The sequence below is a fragment of the Grus americana genome, chromosome 3 (genome assembly GCF_028858705.1).
Source record: "Grus americana isolate bGruAme1 chromosome 3, bGruAme1.mat, whole genome shotgun sequence".
NCBI classification, from domain to species: domain Eukaryota; kingdom Metazoa; phylum Chordata; class Aves; order Gruiformes; family Gruidae; genus Grus; species Grus americana.
The window spans coordinates 64,159,444-64,165,602 of NC_072854.1; positions in this window are offsets into that span (position 1 = coordinate 64,159,444).

The following is a 6,159-nucleotide window of genomic DNA, read 5'->3' on the forward strand; positions in this document are numbered from 1 at the left end:
TTGCATTAGGCAGACAAAAGTTGAGAAAGGTTTGGGGAACTTTCTAAATAATAAACACAGAGTAATACAGGCAGAAATAGAAAACAGGAAGAAATAATTTGGTTTGCCTGAAGTCCTAATGAAGTCTGTTGCAAGCCTGAGGATTAGATGTTAAGTCCCTGTCCTGGATCTGAACTGGTAACAGTTTGCCATCCCCAACTGAACCTACTTGCTGGTATTTCTACCATGCTTGTTGCTATGAGATTTCTATTTTTAATAGATAAAATTCAGACTACCTAGTTCAGGTTCTTCATTTAATTGAATTTCAACTGACTACACTGATGTTTGATGTTTCTTTACTACTAGGAGCACTGGAGAGAGCACTGGATCGTGGAGTAACAAGATTACCTTGGTGAGACTGTCAGGATGAGGTCCTTCCCGGTTAGCTCCGTGTGGAGTCTCATGTGTTCTCTTGCAGAAGAGACAAAAACAAGTAGTAATCAAATCAGACTGAAAGAAGTCTAGCCATCTGCCCTGTGTCATGGTGACCAGAAGTTAGAAGATAAGCAAATTTACAAACCTAGTCTCAATGAGGTTGCTTGTTTTGGTCTTTATATATATTTCCCATGAACTCTGATGGCCTCACTATTGCAGATAGCTTTCTGATAAATGCTAACAAAGTTACGAGGAACAGATCTGCCTTCTTACTAATGAAAAACATAACAGTAAAAAGCAGGGAAAGCAAGCCACAACTGGTCCATCCACTTAATGGATTTTGATTATTGCCATTTACTGGAATATTTGGCTTTGGATGAGTCAGGAGCCTTGAAGATGCATGTTTCATCTCTGTTGGGCACTTCAACTGCTTATTTCTAAGGGAGCCAGTGGTAACATGACCTGATCACTGCACAAACTACAGTTGATAGGTGAGATGGTATTAAGACGACACCTAGTAATGGGAGATTCTGCGTTGCTGAATGTCACAGAAAAGTCAGAAAATTATAAATTTCTTAACATTATAAACGTTAGAGAGTGCTCCAGGCATTCAGAATAAAATCTACAGTTCCCATTTTCTATCTTCATTGCATCTTCCATCAAACGTAGGACTGAGCCCTCTTTCATGGGAGAAAGTGGAGTTTCTGTTCCAAATACGCCAATCCCTGGCAGGAGTGTCCAGTGCTCAGTGCAATCACAAGATTTCAAGTGCTAACCACGCTGCTTTTCAGACTTTCCAGACCTGGCAGAAGTGATGGCTATCTCCCTCTTACTTTTCATGTGATGTTGAGAAGGAAGCTGGAAATTTGGCAATGGCTTCTAAGTGTCCTGCTTGCTCGGTTGTCCAGGGTGCACACTGGATTTGAGAGAGGCATTAAAATGTCAAGATTTTGCCAAGTTTTCCTTTGAGGTTAACTAGGAAAAGAAAACTGGTATTAACCTTAACAGAACTGATGAAACATAGCATGGCACAAACAACAGGGTAAAACATCTACAGTTATACTAGTGCGCCCACTGCCAGGAGAATGGAAAAAAAAAAAGAGCATATAGTATTGTGCATATAGTGTAATGTTGCACAGCCATTCTGCTCTAGAGAGAGGTTGTGCGTTGGCTGCTCTGTGTCACTTAATCTTGGGTCAGCTTGTTTTTATTAATGGTATTGACACAATCCTGGAAAACAGGAGTATTTTTTAGTCCATAAGCATAGAATCGTAGAATCATAGAATGGTTTGGGTTTGAAGGGACCTCAAAGACCATCTAGTTCCAACCCCCCTGCCATGGGCAGGGACACCCTCCACTAGACCAGGTTGCCCAAAGCCCCATCCAACCTGGCCTTGAACACTTCCAGGGATGGGGCATCCACAGCTTCTCTGGGCAACCTGTTCCAGTGCCTCACCACCCTCACAGTAAAGAACTTCTTCCTAATAGCTAATCTAAATCTACCCTCTATTCAGTTTAAACCCATTACCCCTTGTCCTGTCACTACACTCCCTGATAAACAGTCCCTCTCCAGCTTTCCTGTAGGCCCCTTCAGGTACTATCACTACCCCTATTGTTCCCTAGATGTATCTTTGCTCGTAATCCTTACAGAAGCAGTTTGAGTGCCAGCTTCAGGGAGAGGCTAAATTTGTAGCTATAATTAATTTGGAGCCCTCTGCCAAATGCTTTCATTACTGCATATTGAGAATCCCAGTAGGTCAGCGCTGGGATGTAGGCACTCCTATTTCCAGCCCTGCCAAAAAGAAGAGGGTAGAAAGCTCCTGCCATCGCCCCGGGGCAGGCGCAGGGCTTCTCTGCTTATCTCTAGCATGATTAGACTTCTGATTCAGTGGAAACAAAAACAACCCTTAAATAGCTTTTACTATTTTCCTTTGCTCTTTGGCAACAAATACCATCTTTACCGCAACCAACTGCACTGCTTAACGTTAATTTTGCTGGTATTACTGACTATCCCTTTCTGATTGATAACTGCTGCCCTACTCTCGGGCTGCTGGAGAAATAAGAAACATCTTACACCATCAGCCTGTGAGCTAAGCAAGTTCAATCTTGCACACCAGAGAAAAGTTACCCCCAAGACTTTTAAAGATCTACCTTTAAAACCTATTTAATCATAAAACCAGAGTTTTGTTTTCTGTTAGGATGCATATAATCTGTGGTAACTGCTTAAAAGGAAAATATCTTTGTGACCACACTGGAGAATATTAGCACACTCAGTTTAGAATGAGAATTATTTTGGGGTGTTTGTGTAAGTCAGGAGACAAATAGACCACACTGTGTTTTTAAGTCCAGTGGGAGAAGAGTAAACAGTCTCTAAATTATGTTGCACAAGCCGAGTCCCTGTGATCTTTTTGTAGATGTGACAGTGCTTACATTACCAGGAGCAAGGGGTAGTCTAAGGCGCATCATTTCCCAGAGACAGGACGAGGAGCACTGGCCTAAACATGAAATGGTTATTCAGTGCTTAAAAGACCAGAAGCCTGGAAGATGGCACAGGTAAAGGGCATGACTGAGAAAACTGAATACCGCTTCCCTCAACCCATGCCTCACCTGAGGCCAAGAGTGAAGGAGAGGTGTAGAAGCATGTCTCCCATTGATAGCTTGACTGCATAGTGGGATTTTTCTTTGCTGTTTGGGTTGATGCAGCTTGCTATGGATCGTTGCTTTGGTTGGTAGTGCTCACTGATATAAAACAGGAGCAGTTAATTTGATTTTTACCCTGCTCCCTGGCAAGATCAACTGTATCTAAACCACTCTTGACTGATTTTTCTTTTTTTTTATTTTAAAAAAAATTCTTAAGGACTGTCCACTCTTCCCAGGCTATCTATTCCACTGTCTACTGTCCTTCTTGGAAGAAAGCAGTGCCATAAAACAAACAAGAAAACAGACGGCACCCAGCGAAACACCATTAATGTCAGCCTTAATGAGGTGGTGGGACAGAACGGCCCTGCACCGGGGTCAGTGGGCAGCTCACCCTACTCCGCACAGCGGAGATTAATGCCACATGCAGGCGGCTGCATGGCATCGCTTGTTACCTTGTCTTTCCTAGAGAGTAGTTTTCCTAGATCAGTTTGGCTGACTTTGTCCTGTGGGTTGGGTTTGCCAGACCTCTGATCTTCTTGTTGGTCATCTCTGAACTCTGCAGCTGGTTCACATACTAAATTTTCACCTTAAATTTTCACTTTTTTAATTCAAGCCAAACTGTGTATGTGTACAGCCTTATACATCCAACAACTCAGAGTAAACTGCACTATGGTGACGTACTGGTGAGGGGAACTGTGACCTTAGTGGTTAATGCATGGCACTGGGAAAGGGGAAGCTGCGTTTTGTCCTCTCCTGCCCTACACCCCACACTCACTGTGTGTTGGTTTTCAAGACATTTTCGCCTTTCCATGTACCAGTTTCCCTGTCTGTAAACCTGGAAGAGCAATTTCTCTTTCTTTGTATTTAATGATTGTAAAATGCTTGGAGGGCCTGAAATATGAACAGAAATAAAAATCAAGGCCAAAATTAAAATACACAAATGATGTATTGAAGTGCTAACTTTCCTAATCCGTAACAGTCAAAAATGCTTACATCTTTTGATCTCTTTCTGTCACACTGAAACAGTCCAGGTATTTTTTAGAGTGCCCTTTTATTTCAGTAGAGGGCCCTGCTGAACATTTTCCTCCACTCCCAGCTTGCAATGACACGGTCATTGAGAATTTCGAAACCCAAAGCAATTTTCTGCCCTGATGCCGAGCCACGCTGCTGTCAGCATGCTGACTTACTTTGGACAGCTGGAAGACGTTTCTTAATGCCAGTTTTTGGAAGGCAGAGCTGACAATGCATCTTTACGGCACAAGCTGCTGCTGCTAAAGCCAGTACCTGGGCCAGTTACCGTGAAATGGGAATGGTTTCTGGCACTACAGGAGTCACTGCAGCAACTTCGGATGCCAGCAGACAGCCTTTGCTGAAGCTGTTGTCAGAGATGAGGAGCAGTGCTAGCTTTATACTTGGATGAATAACTCCTTGTAACTTTGACAAGTAATGAGTAAGGCAGAGTGAGATCTAGGAGGCTATCTTGCAAGTGGTCCAGAATTAGGACTGCTCCCTTTCCACAGGTTTCTCAGCCTGCAGAGAACCTGACAGTGTTGTGAAGAGCAGTGGCAAGGAGCATGCATTCAGAGCAGGAACAGTGTGATTGGAAAAACATTGTAGTAACGCAGGATATTGGTCCCCCAGCAGAATGGATGCAAAAGCTGAGAGCTGTAGAAGCACCACTGGAACGTGTGTCTTCTCTCAGCGAGCAAGGGTTTTCATAGCTATGTGGTGCTAAGAAACAAGGCCTCTTCTTAAAACCTAACAGTCCAGGAAAATCTGTCTCAGCTAAACTGATTCTGGAGGTTTTAAAAAAACAGAAGTCTGTACTTTTTGTTCTCTCTCTCTCTCTTTTTTTTTTTTTTTTTAACCAGAAAGGGAAAAGACAGTGAGAAATTAAGGAGACCAGCTTAGTGTTATTGCCAGCACAAATTACCAAAAATCTTTATGGTTTCTAGGTGACACTAAACATGAAAATGACTTCCTACACTTACTGCTATGTGATCCTGGGCTGATGAAGCTTGAAACTTATATGCAAAACCAAAGCAGAAAAATTTTGACTTGTTGCTGTGTCTTCCTTTTATGGAGAACATCGGTGTTTTCAATGGACAATGGGAGATAGCTGAACAGGTTTAAATCTTTGACTTTACAAGAATGAACCACGTCAGACATAGATGCTGCAATTGTTCAAAAATATGGTGTTTGGAATAACTTTTTAACTACACTGTTTAGATAAGCCAACATATCTTATTTAAAGAGGGAAAAAAAGATTAATCAGTTTTAAGACATGACAGCATATGAGCATCATTATACCATTCAGCATATTCCAGGGAAGAAATGTCACCCATCTGTTAGCATTATTGTTGAAGAAGGACAAGCTTGTTTGAAAGACCTACGGGCATTGGAGAATTTTCACAGCCCTTGGTAAATAGTCAATTGTCCTTGTTTTAAAATATTCAACCAATGATGCCATTCTATGTTAAGTTTCATTTGATTCACATTCCGATCATTTCGTCTGGTTAAGCCTGTACTTGCAGGTTAGACCTTATGGAAGTCATGACTTAACTCTCTTCTGATAAACTTTGATAGATTTTGTCAGTCCCAAATTCAGGAATTCATTCCTCTTTAGGGAAGTGCTGAAGCATAAGCTTAACTTAAAATTTATTTTGAAATCAGTAGAAATTGAGCATGTTTCTATGCAGTCATTTATTAATAATGCAATTTGAAGTACTTGCTCAGGATGTTTTCATATTGTGCATTTTCTAGACCCTGAGAATGTTTTTCAGAGCTCTTGCTGGACCTACTTTAATATCCATAGGAAAATCTGTGCTATCTGATTAACAGTGTTAGCTACTCTTTCCAGAGCCCACCTCTCCTTCTAACCTGAACTACCAGCATGTTGCAAATTACTGGACCGTCACAGATGCTAACGCACTGCTGGCAGCTCCAAAATGCATCCGCTTACCCTCTACCCATAGCAGGCCACTCCAAGAACTCTTTCTGATCCCACTTTTGCAAAGAACTTCCTCATCTCAGCCTTGTCCAGCCTTGTCCACATGCTCCTCTAGTGGTCCTCTGGTGAGGTGATCAGAGAGCCCTGTGAAGTCC